Genomic DNA, 18,197 nt, shown 5'->3' on the forward strand with positions numbered 1-18,197 from the left:
GCCTCCCACCCGGAGCTGGGCCGGAGAACCTGATGCTTTGCCGCCTGCCCTGCAGGGCTTGACAGAGATGGGGCTGGCCGGGGCTGGGTCTCCTGCAATTCTGAGTGCGTGTGAGTAGACGGGGACTTAACTCTAAGTCCTGGTACGAGCCCCAGACTCTGACAGGAGGGAAATTTTCATATACATTTTACTAATTTTCTTTCATCTCTGACACTTCTATTATAGAGAAAGGGCAAATAGCAATATTAAAATATTTTCTCTAATTAATTCCCTATTAATGTTCATGAATTTTGTGCACTGGGCCACTAGTCCTGTATAAGGTAAGTGCTTACCTTACTTCCTGAGTTAAGTTCTTATGAATATATATAGGGCAGCAGGGCCTTGTCCATACCTTCCAACATGGACAAAATTCAGGATTTTAAAAAAAATATTTTTTTATTGATTTCAGAGAGAAAGGAAGAGGGAGAGAGAAACAGAAACATCAATGATGAGAGAGAATCATTGATCGGCTGCCTCATGCATGCCCCATACCCTCAACCCGGGCATGTGCCCTGACCGACAATTGAACCATGATCTCCTGATTCATAGGTCAATGCTCAACCCTGAGCCATGCCAGGTAGGCAGAATTCAGGATTTTTCCATGCATAAGCAGTAGGAGTTGTTTTGTTTTTCTTAATTTTCTAAAACTTAAAAAAAAAATTGATGGAGAGATTCCAGGTCCAGAAATAGGACAATGAGGCTCTTGCCCTGGTTCTCTTACTTCTAGCTGAGTGAACTCATAGTTCCCCAAGCTTTCAATGGGGAATTCAGCCATTAGGTGTTTATAATATGGAATCCATGGAATTTCATGGGAAGTTGATTGAATTATATTACAGTATAACTGAACTCTGTGTCTTTTACTTTATGCCTTTATGGATATTTTTGTCAACCTGCTAAAGGGGTCCATGGCACGAAAGGCTAAAGAACCTACCAGAAGTTCCTGCTTAATCTGACAAAATTCCATTAACATACTGTCTTAGAACTAACCTTTTTAAGCAAGTCCAATTGAGTGTGGAGGAGTGAAGGGCAGTTTCTCAATGCTGGTCATTAGAGAGGTCAGTAAAAGGTGATGGAGCATCATCAGACTCTTAGATACTGTCATCATCTGGGTATTGCAGCTTCAGATGTGCATTTGGGAACCACCCTTGAGAGTCAGAAGCCTGCAGACTGAGATGTCTTGAGGGTCATGTGCTGCCTCCAGGGACAAGAGAAAGTGGCAGCAGGAGGAGAACCTCGACCTGGCCCATCCTTCTACTTCCTGTGTTTTTTCCACTCCTATAGCACAGCTTCTGATAATAAAGTATAAGGTCAAATAAATCCTGATTATAGGAGTTATCACTGACTGATCAGCCAGCTGTCAGATACTGGATACTTGTTATTCTGGGTACCTTGCATATATTCTCCTTTAAGCCAAGAGCAACCACGTCAGGTAGATGTGATTATAGCTATTTCATGGAGAAGAGAACAGGTTTACAGCAGTTAAGTATTGTTCCCAACATGGTGCAGTAAGTGGCCGAACTGGGATTCACACCCATTTCCACATTTGCCTTCTCGTGGATAAGAGCGATTGGCCAGTCGCTTGGTCCAAGGTAGTCCTTTCCCTTTCAGAGTGGGACATGATTTCTATATTTTCATCCAAGTCTCTAAAAACATGGCCAAGTTTGATTTATTGGTTTATTATATACTTTGTCAAAGGCACTTGTTGTATTGTGTCTGGAGTTTTGTGTTTGACCTGGAAGACTTCTCTTAAGTTTTCTAAAATTAGTATTTACAAATAGGTCCTCATGAGAGCTATGAGAATATTAGTGAACTGTAGGACCACAGTACACTCCGTTAAGAATGGCAAGTGATTTTTCATGAGCTACTACTATTCCTGGAAGGGACAAGTGGGTGGGCAGAGGAGTGGGTATGGGGTACAGGAGGTGACTGAGATGCACATATTTCATTGAGTTAGGATTTTGGTGGGGGCTGTGTGGTAGAATTGTTACAGACTCAAGAATAGGTCAGTGCATCCCTTGATCTTGCACACTTTGCATAGACTCTAAGAAGCGAGTGTTTCAGAATATAGGTAGAGTGAGCTATTGGAGTACTCTTTGTGCTTTTCTTTTATAAAGATTTTGTGTTGGTGACTCTTCCTTAGACCAGGGGCCCTTAACTCTGCTTACATATACTTGGGGTGATTTTAAGAGTGATTCTTGGGCCCTATCTCCAATGATTCTGACTTCAAGGGTCTGTGTGAAGGCCTGGGCATCAATAACTGTTAAAAGCTCTGCCAATGGTTTCAATGTGCAGCTATGGTGAGAACCGCTGAGCCTCGGTCTTACTTGCCTTTGGACATCCCACTTGCTGCTCTTTTACTCGAAGGCCTGGCTGCCCTCTTCACCCAGCCAACTCTTTCTTATCCTCCAGGAAGTCATCTCTGAAATGCTGCCTGAGCTCTGTGACCCTCCTCTGTGTTCCTGGGGCTGCTTGCAGCAACTCACTCTAACACATCACGCTACATCCCAGTCTTTGGTTCATCTGTCTTTCCTACAAGGTTTGTAGAAAGGAACATGGCCTTACCTTTTTTTCTTTTAAGCCCCAATTCCCAGCACAGAGCATGGCACGAGGTAGGAGTTTAGTAAGTGTTTGTTGACTAAGTGAGTGTGTGAATACATTTCTGGGGAAAGAATCAGGAAAGTGGCCCTACTTGTATCTGATCCTTCTGTGTTTGCTGAGAGCCCTGAAGACATCACAGGAGAGCTCAGTATGAGTGTTTTTAGGGAGCTCTGAGGTTGAATGAGAACCTGACATTTGAAAATGCATGTGTTCAGTTTTTTAAAAAGTCTTCCACATGCTGTCATGAGGTATACCACCACACAGCAAGTTTTAAAATCTCAGAACTGCAGCCCCAGCTACCACTGTGCAGCCATCACCCGGTCTAGAGCATCTACTCAGCTTGAGTCAGCTGCCTCTTTGTCTCTCACAGAGATGTTGGCTCTGTCTCAAAGGAACAAAGAAAACATTCTGGCTGTGAGAGAATGGCTGTGAGAGCTTTCCTGATGTAGCCCTGGAGAGAAGACACTTCTACTTTTATTTCTATCTGTTCAGTGGAAACCAGCAGAGGTAGGAGCATGCCCATGGCCTTCAATCATGAGATGCAGATAAAGACATCAGTGACAGAGCTTCCTTGGAGTAGGCACTCTGAGGTGTCGAGGTAGGATAGCCATGCCTTTAATGAAAACGGAGAGGGACAAGGATGAGGACAAAGCTGCTTTTATTAAGAATCTACCCAATGACACTCAAATACTATTCCAGGAACTCTGTGTGTTGGTTAATTCATCTACTCCTTACAGCAATCCTGTGAACTAGAAATTGCCTCCATATTATTTTCACCTTTGAGTCACTATTCTTCGACAACTAAATACTTTTAGTTCCCAAATTCTCTCCCTCCAGCCTTTCCTACATTTCTATTTCATCCCTTCCCTCTACTCATTGGCAATATTTTAGCTCAAGCCACTATCTAATTTGCCATGAGAAAGTTCAAGCGTCAATAAGCTCACACCACATGTCACAGCCGTAGTGAGAGTTGCATTTGGACCTGGGTCTTGGGTTAAAGGAACTTTCTCTGTTGAGATAATGATTCTGAAACTTACTAAGGTTCCCTAGTTTCTGACTAATCCCCTTAGATTTCCTTTTGCCTTCCTTATCCCCAGGCTTAAATCTTTGACTTGGTCTTATAAATTAAACATTTATTAATTTAACAAATGTTTACTGAGCACTTCCGGAGAACCAGACACTTTGCTAGACACTAGGAAGATTCAACATATAAGATAAAATCCTTGCCCCAGACAGTTTGGCTCAGGGGATAAGAGTGTCGGTCTGCTGACTGAAGGGTCCTGGGTTTGACTTTGGTCAAGGGCATGTACCTTGGTTGCAGGCTCGATCCCCCACCCTGATCGGGACATGTGCAGGAGGCAACCAATCAATGTGTTTCTTTCACATCCATCGATGTTTCTCTCTGTCTCTCCCCCTCCCTTCCACTCTCTTTAAAAGAAAAATCAATGGAAAAATATCCTCGGGGGAAGATTAAAAAAAATTAAATTAAATTAAAAAAAATAATCCTTGGAGTTTGCCATGCTAGGTCTTTCCCCCTCTGAGTAGTTGCTTTGGTCACTTGCCTTCAGCCTCCCTCACCTAGAGCCTTTACAGGAAATGCTGGATGTGGCCATTAACCAGGCAAACTCCTGAAGATTCAGGAGTTCTGCATCCTGTCATGAATGGTCCAGGGCAACTCTATTCTGCTCTTCCAGAGGCTGCAAGTGATCTCTTATCTTCCTCATCCCCAAGCCACTTCCACTCAATAGAAGGACAAAGGTTAGGATCCTCAGGACCCCAAAGTATCCAGAGTTATCACTCTGGAACTTTGAGACCACAAGAGAACTTTGGGCCAGGAATGTTTTTATCTTTGGCGTCATGAACTCTCAAGTAAACATGATTTTATTCATTTTTCCTTTAATGATTACATGTCTTGTTTCCTGGTACATTCTGTATATTTAAACTGAGCCTCTTTGACGTAGTTAAAATAACAAACATTTAAGAAAACAAACTTTTCAAGAAAAAAATATGTGAAAGAAAGATTTGGCTCATTAAATCTGGTTCAAATAGGGAAATTTTAACCACGAATAGAAGGTCTTTGATTTTATTATAAAGGTCTAGAAGGGGCTCATCTGAAGAAAGACTCCTGTACCTGAAGGAGGTTTCTACTTTATAACCCTAAGGGTTTTTGCCTTTTTTTTTTTTTTTATAGATATTCTGAGTATATTGATTGCCTCTTGCCTTTATGATGATAATTTTTTTTAACTTTTTTTAAATTAAATTATTATCTGTGTACATATATCATTGCTCCCTCCCTCCCATACATGCCCTCCCTCCCCAGAGTTTTGTGTCCATTGATTGTACTTATATGCATGTATACAAGTCCTTCAATTGATATCTTATCTACCCCAGACATTTGCTTTTTTTCCCTACAATTTGCCCTGAGATTATCTTCATGTTGTTATAGTAACTATTCTAGTTTGAGAATTCCACTTCCTGGAGATTTACCCTAACTCACTCAAAAGAACCCAATCAATGCCTTGAAGCAAATGGTCGACAAACTGCGGCTCGAGAGCCACATGCGGCTCTTTGGCCCTTTGAGTGTGGCTCTTCCACAAAATACCACGGCCTGGGTGAGTCTATTTTGAAGAAGTGGCATTGGAAGAAGTTTAAGTTTAAAAAATTTGGCTCTCAAAAGAAATTTCAATCGTTGTACTATTGATATTTGGCTCTGTTGACTAATGAGTTTGCCTACCACTGCCCTAAAGATTAGGCGTCAACCCAACACACTTCTTGTCCCTGTTCTTCTAGTAACCAGGAACCAGGGTTGTGGAATTTTCCAGAGTCCTGCGCTTCCATTTGAGGAGAAGTGACTGGATTTCCCAGGACTCTTTCATTTCAGAAGGGTCATCTGAAAAGATGTCCATGGCCTACTTAGAGGTAATCACAAATTCCGCTGTGGCAATGTGCTTGGGCAGGGCCGGCTTCAACTGAGGCCCTGAGGGAATGTGGTTAAAGCGGGGGAGAAGGAACAGTTTAAAAAAACAACAACCAGAAAACCCAAACACCCAAAAAACAAACAATGGTACAAAGGAGGCACTGTGAGCAGATGCGCAGTGAGCAGTGAGCAGATGAGCGGCGGGGTCGGCACAGCACAGGTCCCTGTACCGGGCTTCCCACAGCATCGTGTTGGGTTGGGAGGAAGCACATTTCTGGTCCAGGGGCTGAGCGGCTACATGAGGACCTCCTGTGGAGCAGAGGGGATACCCCCAGGACTTCATACTTGAATATCGTTAAGTAGAGAGTACTCCCCAGTTCTACTACACGAGTGTTGCAGTGTAGACTGCCAAGTAGATTAATTCAAGTGGCATAGTGAACATTCCGGCTTAAAATACATAGTTTAATTCCCATTCAGATTAACTCACCGGATAACTGCCAAATGTTTAGGCCTCACCAGGATCTGTGGACACAGGCATGGGATTAAACATCAGGTGGTGCCTGCAGCTGCTTCTAACATATGTGATCTCAGATGCACCCCGGCAGTTGGTTATTCTGTATGCTCTTTAAAGCCGCTTCCTTTCCTGAGTGTCTATGATTTTACAGAGGCAAGAGCTAAAAGTGTTAGGAATGAGTCATGCTGCGAATGGCCACTGGGTAGATAGTGGAGGGAAAGAAGGTTTCATGTGACTGAACATATCCACTGTGTTCCTCAACCCCCTGAGACTCTTGGGAATGAGAGAGTTTATAATCTCCTCTCAATGATGTTATGGCCAACAAAGGCTTATTTTATTTTGACTTAATTTAATTTTGGTAACTTGACAGCCTGTTATTGTTTATACCCAAGGATTGAATCTTGAAAGAGCATAGGTCTGTGAATACAAACACAGGAGGATTTCAAGCCCAGCTGTGTCATCAACTTGCAGCTGAAGTAGCAAGGTAGTCCTCTTCCCAGATCAAAGGTTCATCCTCTTTTTATTTATTTATATTTATTTATTTATTATTAAATTATTATCTGTGTACATAAAATTCCATGACTGTGATTTGGTACCTAGTATGAGAAGCAGACGGGACCCCAGGTAGGTCAGTGGAGCCAGAAAAGGAAGTTAAGGGAGAGTCTTATTAGCTTGGGAACCATTTAAACCCTTGAATTGCTACATAACTCTGTACATATCTTATGTTAATCCTCACCTAAGGGACACCCTTCTTTCCAGTGATATTTAGAGAGAGTGGAAAGGAGTGGGGAAGAGAGAAACATCGATGTGAGTAAGACGCATCTATTGGTTGCCTTCCCCACATGCCCCAACCAGGACCAGGACCATAGATCAAGCCTGCAACCCAGGTACATGTCCTTGATGGGGAATCGAACCTGCCACCTTTCGGTGCACAGGCCAATGCTTTAACCATTGAGAAACACTGACCAGAGCCCCCTTTGGTTTCCTATGTGTGCGCTTACCATGGAGGAGGAAAGCTGGAGAGATAGCTACAGGGTGAGGAAGGGCATGTAGAAAGTGCTGTTGGGAAAGATGCTTCTATTTTGCAGGCCCTCTAGCCTGGACACTGAGAGGAAGATAGTCATGGGAAAACAGCATCTGCTATTCTCAGATGAAGTTGTTTACCTGAAACAGAAATGTAAACACAGGTTCTATTTTTCTGCACTATTTTACTCTAATGGGAATAATAATAGTGGTGCAACCAAGAAGGTGGTTAATAAACCTAACTTAGGTTCACAAAGGTGCTGTAGGGAAGCCAAGAAGCACACATTCCCCACGGAGGATTTAGAGATTTTGCAAATTCCAAACTATTTTCCTGATGAACTATAGTAACCCACCACAAGACAGAAGCGATGGAGTCAAGCTCCAAGTACATTTGTTCTCATAGAGCTTGTTTTGCCACCAGAGGAATTTCATCTGTGTGTCGTTCTCATGGTCTTACCCCTGTGAACTTGTTTGGCACCCAATCTAGTGGATGCTTGATAAATGCAAAGATCTGTCTCTCCAGCATGAAATAACTGGCTGAGAAGGGGAACATCCCACGTTCCATGGGCCAGTTTATTTGTAGGAACCACGTGGTCTGGTTGGTTCTTCCACCACATTGCAGAATGGACTCTTTTAGGGGGAGGATTCGTCATCAATATATGATGAAGTGTTATGGCTGAGAGATCAGGACCTCAGACTCCAGGAGAAAGACAGACGTTTTATGATAAGCCTCAAGAGGTCAGACGAGAACCAGTCTTGGGATTTTACTGAGCCATACTGGAGGGGGTTGAAAGAAGTGCCTGCCTAATTTTGGACATGTTTCTTTGGTGGAAATAAAAGGTCATGCTCTCATGTAGTGCAAATGAAACCCAGAATGCAGACACATGCAGTGTTCCCATAATTCTTCCCTTATAAGAGGACTGGTCCTTTTCCTTCCATATGCTTCTCAGGAAATGAAGATCCCTTTTCTGACTTTCCATCTGTCTTCATCCTTCACCCCCCTTCCCCAAACTACCCTTGATGCTCATCCCACCCACTTTTGCCTTGATACAAATGATGGGAGAAGGCACTAAACTTGTCTCCTCACCTATCCTTCGTATGTCAAGAGGGCCCCCGGCCTTGCTTGGTTGAACTGTCAAACTTGGGAATAAAATAAGGGAGAAGCCTGAGAGAAGAAGAAAAGCTGAGGAAGACCAGGGACAGAAGTGAGCTTGCCTCTTGTTGACTCACCTCTATACAGAGGAGGCAATGCTCTCAGAAGCTCCCAGGATTTGTCTCTTGCTTCAACAATATTTGGGCAGGACACACCCACCTTCTAGCCTCTGACCACCTTCCAAACTCTTTTCCAGTCACCATTTGGAATGAGCTCAGCTACCCTCAGCCTCTGGGACTAGCCAACACCATTTTTAAAAAAAATTTTTTTTTAAGCTTAACTCCTTATTGCTAAGCAACCATGAGCTCCCAAATTAGTCAGAAATATTCCAATGAGGTGGAGTCTGTTGTCAACCGCCTGGTCAACTGGCATCTGAGGGTGTCCTACACTTACCTCTCTCTGTGCTTCTATTCTGACCTAGACCATGTGGCTCCGGAGGGTGTGGGCCACTCCTTCCGGAAGATGGTCGGGAGAAGCTTGAGGGTGCCAAGCATCTCTTGTAAATGCAAAACAAGTGTGGCAGCCAAGCCCTCTTCCAGGACCTGCAGAAGCCCTTCCCAAGATGAGAGGCATAAAACTCGGGGATGCTGTGGAAGCTGCCACGGTCATGGAGAAGAACCTGAACCAGGCTGTCTTGGAACTGCATGCCTTTGGTTCTGTCTGCACAGAACTTCATCTCTGTGACTTCCTGGAGAACCGTTTCATGGATGAGGAGGTGAAACTCATTGAGAAGATGGCAAACCACCTGACTAACCTCCACGGCCTGGCCAGAGCGAGTATCTCTTCGAAAGGCTCGCCTGCAAACATGAGTAGGAGCCTTTGGAGCCCAGAGGCCTTTGAGGGGCCCCTCACCATCTCCCTGGCATCTGGCATGTGCTTGAGCCTTTCCCTTCAACCACTAGGCAGCGTTTTAATCACATTGGAGCCCTCTCCCATGCTGTGGACTAAATAGAAATAACAAAGCTTTTTGCAGAAAAAGAATTAGTTTAGTTAAGAAAACAAAATTTAGAACAATCTTAACCTTCCTTATGTAATCTATTGAGGCCACCTAAGTGCTTTGTTTAGGGAGGTTTGGGAGAAGAAACTTTGATCCTTTTTATTGCCAGTAGGTTTTACCCAGCCATAAAAACAGGAATGAAATTATAAAGCTTGGTCTTCAAATATGCTCTGATTTTCATTTAAAGCCAAATATCTAGCTCTGTTTTAATTTTACTTTATACTGCTTATTAGATCCATGAGACAGTGATAATTGCATTTTTCATACCCACAAACACCATTTCTTGACATCTTTTCTTTAATCTTTAACCATGTAATTCTGAAGCTATCATACATACTAAATGGGAAGTTATCTCCATTTGTTTTATTTTATTTATTGTACTTCTGAGGGCAAATAAAGTAGATAGTCTTTTAGTTGATATAAGGTACAAAGATCAAGAAAAGTCTAATTCAAGTTGAAAACCAACATTTGGCAGGTGATAAACTTCCCCAGGGTTTGTCTGAGAGAGATTTGAGCACAAAGTACAAATATTATATTGTTGATCTGCCCTGTATATCACTTACCAATGATATTGTAATTTTAGAAGTAGCATCTATACTTTAAGTGGCTCATGCTGAGATGTAAGATTCTGCTGGCAATATTTATATTAAAAATTTACAAATACTGGTTCTCTCTCTTTTTTCCCCTCCAGCCTCCTTAGTGATAGTACACAAAAGCACTTTTGTAACTGTTTTGTGTATGGGATGATACAGGTAATTCACATGCAATGAAAAAAGAAAAGTGGAAAATATAGGAAAGCACAAAGAGGAAAAGCACAATGGAACCAGTAATCCACCCATTGGCGAGCACCATGATTGATAGTTGGTATTTCTGACATATAGAGATAGAGTCATAGGGGCAGAGAGGCATATATATTTTTTTGGTTAATCCTTAGGCAAGGATATTTTTCCATTGATTTTTAGAGAGACAGACAGACAGAAACATCAATGTGAGAGAGACACTGTGATTGGTTGCCTCCTGCACGCACCCTGACCTGGGCTGGGGAACCTGCAACCAAGGTATGTGCCCTTGACGGGAATCTAACCTGGGACCCTTCACTTCGCAGGCCAAACCAGCTAGGGCATGGCATACATCTTTTAAAACAATAGTGAGATTGTATGGCTAGGGAGACACTAAGGTGACAGAGATGCTGCCATTGCATCAGAGTTCATGCAAGACCATCTGACAAAAAAGTGAAAAATCTGAGCTAGCTAAACCTGGGACCTTCCAGGACAAAGTTCTAGGAATCTGACCTTGACTTCCTCAGGGTACAGTCTAGTTGTGTTTCAGTAGTTCTAGTTCTGGTTGTGGCCTGGTCACAGCAGGTCACGAGAAAAATCCTGTTCCTTATGGAGCTCTCATTCTAGGGAGACCAGATGGACAAGTGCTTATTGCTGCTGTGCCAGTTCATTCATTCATTCATTCATTCATTCATTCTTTCATTCATTTATCTAACAAACAGCGAGTGCCCACTATAATGACTTTGTAATGTGTCAACTTAGCTAGGCTGAACCACATTTTCCAGAATTTCCTTTCTTGTGTGAGATTTGGAGGGTAGAAGGGAAGCAGCAGCCATTTTGCAGCTCACACCCATTGTCTCCATGTACCTCAGGACTTTACTGCACCTCCTCTGAGTCTCAATGTGCTTTTCTCTTCCTTTCTAGTTGTAGAATTTCCACTCAGTCAGCCTTCCTGTGGTTCTGGATGATGTCCATTTTGTCTCTTAGTTATAGTTTTGAAGTGGTTGTGCGAGGCAGCAAGTTCAGGTGTTTACCTATGCCATCATCTTGGTTTCTCCCCTGCATTTTACTTTTAATTGGTTAAGGAAAACATAATATGTCACTTATTATGAACATTTTCATTTATTCATTTATTCATTCATTCATTCAACAAAATTTTAATGAGATTCTCCTAAATGGCAAATTCTCTGCTAGGTGCTAGGGATACAGTGAAGAGCAGAACAGATGTGGCCTCTGCCCTCATGGAGCGTGGAGTCCAAACAAGAGGACAGAAAAAAAAAATCAATCAAACAAATAAAACTGGATTAAAAATGAGTGAGCCTGTGTGAATAGAGAAAAGTGGGCCAGGGTAGACAGGATGTAGTACTAAGATAGATAAGAAGGCCTTTGTGTCCAAATGCATTTTTACATAACAGAAAGTCAGAAAGATATAGACCTATTGAGAAAGCAGTTTTTGTTAGAAGTGTCCATCCATTTGAAAAATACTCCATAGAGATTAAATTTCTTGAGAAGAAATGGGTAGAGAAGAAAAACTAGCAGTCTGAGAAACCCATACTTAGGAAGAAAGAAACAATCATACAAGATTCACTGGAAAAAGAGAAAAGGTTGGGTCTTATCCTTTTGTTCTGAGGGAACACATTGAATGAAAGTCTTGTATTCTAACAGAGCCTATTTACTTATAATTATTTATTGAAAGTGATCCTAGTCCGTGCCATAAAAAAACCTCCCACTATGCCGGTACCGGTTTGGCTCAGTGGATAGAGCATTGGCCTGCGGTCTGAAAGGTCCCAGGTTCGATTCAGGTCAAGGGCATGTACCTTGGTTGAGGGCACATCCCCAGTGGGGGGTGTGCAAGAGGCAGCTGATCGACGATTCTCTCTCATCGATGTTTCTAACTCTCTATCACTCTCTCTTCCTCTCTGTAAAAAAATCAATAAAATATATTTTTTTAAAAAAACCTCCCACTGAAAGGATGGGATACAGGGAGAACTCAGAGTGAACAGGCTTGGGACAAACTTCTGGGGTGTGTGGGTGTGTGTGTGGGTGTGTGTACTCACTCTTTTTTCCTACACAGAAACATGCTTGACTAGTCCATGCTAGAGAAATGATGGCTCTGCATTTTCTCTGACGCTACCTGGGAACCAAGAATGAATATGCTCAGGTGGGCTGTGAGCACCAGGAATTACCCAAGTTGGAAGTATTCCCCAGGTAGTGTCAGTTCCCTGATCAGGGGTTCCTGATGACCCTGGAATAATCCACATCTGCCACTAAGTGGAAGGGTCATACTATTTTTTGTGTGTCTCCTCATAGAACTAAGCAAAATGCTGTGCACCCAACAGGGGAATTGATACTTGCTCATTACTTCATGCAAAATCTTTCCACCCGTGCAAAGTCAGCTTTTAGAAGTTGGGGCCTGAAGTGTGTAGTCAATACACAGAGACCCCCAACACGGAGGCAGCAGGTCTTCTTCTAATGTTTCCCATGATGCTTCCAGGTCTAGTTACTGGCTTTGGATCCAGAGAAACTATGCTCCTCAGTTTGGGACTTCTACAGATTAGAGGAAGAACTAAACGATGAGGTAGGAGCCAAGCCAATGTGATGAGGAACAGAGTAAAGCCCCTTTCTTCTCAAGCGAGGACTTGGCTTTCAAAACAAGAAGAAACTCTGTTCTTTTGGAAATTCCAAATTTTCCTTACTCATTTGCTCTCAGGGCAATATCAGTATCCCATTGTCATCCATCAACTTCTGTAGGTTCCTTTAGTGAGGTGCCAGCATACTGATATGCTATAAACACACACACACACACACACACACACACACACACACACACGGGAAGGGAAATCAGCTAAAATTTCTATTTAAAGGTTAGCCATCTACCCTGGAATCTGACATTCTCTTCTTATCAGAATATTCAGAGAGTCTGAAGTCCATCTCCTCCCCAGAAGACTAAGCACCAGACACTTCCCAAATTTCTCTTATGAATATTTTTACAAACCTGAACCTATGCAAAAGGCCCAGTAATCACCTTTAAAAACAGTGGTGTTCTTCAGCCTTATTATAGTCTGGCCCTGATTAGCAGACATAAAATATGGCCTCTAGTGAGACCTTGTCACAGTTCACTCACCTTGCCTATTAATGACCTTTACATGACATAAAGCAAATTACTTGTCATGGACCAGCTGAGATAAAGAAATCATTAAAATTCAAGCAAAAGAGGGGAAAAACAGATACATATATAAAGATTTAATCCAAGGTCATCCAGTCTAAAGCTCTCAGCCAGAAAATGTCACAATCTTTCCTCCCATGAGGCATGTGGGTAGAAAACACATTAAGCAATGTTGAGAACTATGAGGCTTCCCACAGTTCCAACAGAGGAATGATAGTCTGAGTCCCTACCTCCACCTCTAGCTGTGCCTGTGACCTGGCTTCCATGTTGGACTCAGAGGTCAAGCCAGGAACAACTTTGACTTACTATCCTGCACTGGAGCAATTTCTCAAGAAGGTTTAGGTCAAAATTCAATGTTTATTGTATGAAGCACTTTCAAAATCTTTTGTTATTAAAGTCCTTTGCCTAGAGCCTTGGAGAAGATTACAAAGGAATACTTTTTCTGCTTTCTTCCTTCAGTTTATTTCTTAGGAAATACCTCCAGACCTGCCAAAGTCACCAAGAACTGAAGGATTTCATTGGTGCCTTTGCACATGAAACATTTGGACAGCCCTCATGATGTTTTTCACTGCCATTCCCTGAGGAGGAAAAAGAAGATCTGGCAAAGATGGACTGTTTACCTCTGGTTTCTTGGCTGCTCTGATCGAATGACTCCAAGTAGCAGTTCCAGTAACAAGGCTGGAGCATATGTATAATTTATTGCTCATATCTTTGTCCTTCATAGTGAGTGGTCCCACTGTCAGGTGAGAGATACTCTACTTTTGTCCAGGTATTTTGCCTTCTCCCTTGTTTTGTTACCTCATGTTCCCTTCTGTCCATCTATTCACCCATAAATCCATTCACTAGCCATCCATCCATCCATCCATCCATCCATCCATCCATCCATCCATCCTTCTACCTACTCTTCCAAATGTAATGTTTTACTATATGCCAAGCTCTGCACTAGAAATGGACTCTAACAATAAACAAGAATAGTCCCTGCCCCCAATCTTGTGGGAGGAGGCAGGCACATGCATATATAGCTCTAATATATGCAGAAACTGGGGTGTACATAAGACCAAGGGGCTGATGGTGTCCACAGCAGAAGCATCACCTCTAGTGGTCTCCCCCGTTATGGGGGACTTTCCCTTAAAGTGGCCTCTGTGATCCAACTCCTGATGTTCATGCCCTTGTGTGATACATCCTATTGAGTGGGTGGGATTTGTGACTTATTTCTAATCAATAGAATATGGCAAAGGTGACAGGATGTGGGTGATTATGTGTATGGGATTACATCATTATCCTATATAATAAAAGGCTAATATGCAAATTGTCCCCTCAACTGGGAGTTTGACCAGGAGTTTGAGCAGGGGGCAAGGCTGGCTGGCTAACCGCCCACGATTCCTCCCCCCAGCTTGCCCCACCCTCAATCAGGATGGTGGGGTCCCTCAATTGGGGTGGGCAGCAGGACCCCACCCATGCACAAATTTGTGCACCAGGCCTCTAGTGTCACATAAAGTCATAATGACCATCTTGCTGGAGTCTCTGTTTCCCTTTCTGGCAAGTGGCCACATTGGGAAACCTCACATGGCAGGAAACTGCAGGTTAGCCTTAGGAGCTGAGGGCAGTCTCTAGCCAACAGAAATGGAAGAAACAGAAGAAATGGAAGCCCTGCATCACATGCTACCAGTACTGAACTCTGTCAATAAGCTGAGGGGCTGGAAGTGGCCCCTTCCCCAGTAGAGCTTCAGCTAAGACCCAACCCCAGCTGACACCTTTTCTGAAGTCATGTCAGAGCCTAGAGAAAAGACCCAACTGTGACTGGACGCCTTACCTACAGGAACTGTCAGATAATGCATGTGTGTATTTTAAACCCTACATTTGTGGTAATTTGTTATGCAAGGCTAAAAATCTATTACACCTCCTGAGGAGCAGCTGTGAGATGTAAAGTTCTGGGAAGGAGCTAACAGTTGGAGGAATGCTGCTAATCTCTATGCTCATTCATTTAGTCATTCACCAAGTATTCATTGAGCGCTTACTGTGCATGAAGCACTGTTCTAGATACACTGATAAACAAAAGAAAATCTCTCCTCTCATGAGTCTTACATTCTAGTCAAGGAATATAAACATTAAATTAATAAGTTTATTATATCATGTTACTAGACAACAAGTACTACAGGCAAGGATAGACGCGGGGGCTGGGAATGCCAGAAAGGTGGATTGAAAAATTTTAGGGGACATCTCTTTGAAAAGGTGACATAAGTAAAACTTGAAAGAAGTGAGGAAATATTACACCAGGAACTCCAGGCATCCACCATGTGTACAACTTCTAGCATGGATTCAAGGTCTAATCCTGCATCAGGGCGCTATGGGGGGTCATAACTGCCCTTTTCAACTTCATTTTCCACCTCTACTCCTCCACTGCCCACGTCCACCCTGCATCCTCACCTCCTAGCCCTCTACCATTCCTCAAACCCACCCATCAAGCATCCTCACTCCTCATTCTGTTCACCTGACAAAAATGCCTTCCCTGCCGGGACCGGTTTGGCTCAGTGGATAGAGCGTCGGTCTGCGGACTGAAAGGTCCCAGGTTCGATTCCTGTCAAGGGCATGTACCTTGGTTGCGGGCGCATCCCCAGTAGGGGGTGTGCAAGAGGCAGCTGATCGATGATTCTCTCTCATCGATGTTTCTAACTCTCTATCCCTCTCTCTTCCTCTCTGTGAAAAATCAATAAAATATATTAAAAAAAAAATGCCTTCCCTCCCCATTCACCTCAACAGTCACCTCACCCTGAGGCCTCCTCTGCACCCTACTTCCTGCAGAATGTCAGCCCCTCCTCCACATTATCTATCTATCTATCTATCTATCTATCTATCTATCTATCATCTATCTATCCATCATCTACCCCTCTTGCCCTGACTCCCTCACTATTTGTCTTTCTCTGAACATCTCTTTCTGCCTCTTCAAGTGTCTTCCTTTCTTTCTCAGCCTGTCTCTATTTTTCCCCTGTCATATACACATAGACACATACACATGGACACTCACACAATACATGTAGAAGTTTATTTTGAGCATCTTGAGGATAGGTGAAAGGGAAATGAGGGTAGGATGGGGGAGGACTGGGGTGGAGGGAAAAACTTTACTTCAAGGAAAAACCTAAATATACATCTGGCACCTCTAAAATATTAGATTAAAATAACCACATTATTACCCTGCATCCACCTTTGGATGTTCTTAGGGTTTCTTACCTTCCTGTTCTTAGGGTTTCTTCATAGAGGCTCTATTGATGTTTTGGATCAGATAGCTCTAGTATGGGTGAATGTCCTGTGTACTGTAGGATGTTTAGCAGCACCTCTGGCTTTTAACCACCAGTAGCAGCCTTCAATTGTGACAATCAAAAACATCTCTAGACTTGTCAAATGTCCTTTGAGGAATAAATCCCCCTCCTCCATTGGGAACCGCTGATACAACCTTTTTCTCCCAAGAGAGGAGGCATTTACCTGCATTTTCCAGGCAGTGTTGTAGGCATATAATTTCTACAAGGTGTAACCCAGAACATAGTGCCTGTGTTCAGGACCGAACAGCAACCTCTGTCTGCTCTCAGCCTTCCCTGAATCTGGCCCTTTTAGATCTAACACTGATTTTGTGGGGCCTCTGGTAGCTTATGGGCACATTTGTGGGGACCCTTTGGGGAAGACCTATCTCTCAGTCAGGACCCAAAGCTTGGATTTCGGTTCCCATTCACCAGCTCTACTGGCCTTTATGTACAGTCTGAAAACTGTACAGATGTATACTATGGCCCTGGGCACAACCTTCCCTCTGCTACTAACCAGTGGGGTGGCTACCAGTGAGATTTTCTTCTAAAATCATGTGACAGCCCTGTTGGATTTTTTAAAAATATGTTTTTGTTGAATTCAGAGAGAGAGAACAGGAAAGGGAGAGAGATAGAAACATCGATGAGAGAGAAACATCAGTATCAACCTATTTCCTGCATGTTGCCCATTGGGGATCAAGCCCACCACCTGGAAGTTGTACACATGGCAGATGCCTGGAGTTCCTGGTGTATCCTAACTGGGAATCCAACCAGTGACCACCTGGTGCATGGGTCAACACTCAACCACGGAGCCACACTGGCCAGGCAACAACCATGTTCTTTTCTAACATAACCACAGCTGAGGTATGCATATCAGTTGGGGTGAGATACAAAGAGGCACATTTTTTTTTCTTAAAAAAACAGACTGTCTTTGCCAAATATAGTTCATCCAGTAGTAAAATCTGGCCACTTGTGCAGAAGATCAGGCTAGACTGGAAGGAGCAGGTGGCTACATTGTTGTAAAAATGTAGGTAGAACTCAGCAAACATCTAGGATGGAAATGTGCTTGACAGATGTCTAGAGAAAGCGATGACCCACAAACCAATTTCTGGGACTTTGTGTGACCAGAGTCTCCGGGACTTGCAAAGGGAAATTTGACTACTCATCTGACCTTAGAAGAATCCACCCTCGGAGGATTTATGTAGCTTGATCCTGTCCTTAACTGAGCAGTAGTGGTGTAAGTATTGGCATTTATACCCGAAGCCTAAAATGTTTAGACATATGAAAGTACTTAGAGGAAGTTTATGTCATTTTTCATTTGGTTATTACTGAGAGAGTATTTGGACACAGTCTTATTTGTTTTCCAAATTCTACCTTTGACCCAACTTCCTCAAAGGCCTGACTTTTTTCATAGAATTGAACAAACATTCAAGGCACAGCCTTGGACTCTCAAACAGATCATTCATTCAGCCACATGTCTATCCTAGAGAGGTGAAAGCATAATGGATTTAAAAAAAATATTTTTTTCAATATATATTTTTATTGATATCAGAGAGGAGGGGGAGAGAGAGAGAGAGAGATAGCAACATCAATGATGAGTCAGAATCATTAATCAGCTGCCTCCTGCACACCCCTCCACTGGGAACGGAGCCCGTAACTCAGGCATGTGCCCTGAGTGAGAATTGAACCCTGACCTCCTGGTCAACCACTGAACCATG

The 18,197-nt window shown here is 43.0% G+C and overlaps 1 protein-coding gene across 4 annotated transcripts in view; it reads right to left on the reverse strand.

The window, feature by feature from the left end:
• APOD (apolipoprotein D) overlaps positions 1-18,197 on the reverse strand; it is a 63,790-nt gene that overhangs the window by 25,399 nt on the left and 20,194 nt on the right. Inside the window, exon 1 of one of the 4 annotated variants that reach the window (XM_084871758.1) lies at positions 6,042-6,198. The exons of the other annotated variants lie outside the window; for them this stretch is intronic. The gene's annotated coding sequence lies outside the window, so the exon portion shown is untranslated. Of the gene's footprint in view, positions 1-6,041; positions 6,199-18,197 lie in introns of those variants that run through there. 4 annotated transcript variants of the gene reach the window in all.

This window comes from Pipistrellus hanaki, assembly GCF_964339955.1.
Source record: "Pipistrellus hanaki genome assembly, chromosome: 2".
NCBI lineage: Eukaryota > Metazoa > Chordata > Mammalia > Chiroptera > Vespertilionidae > Pipistrellus > Pipistrellus hanaki.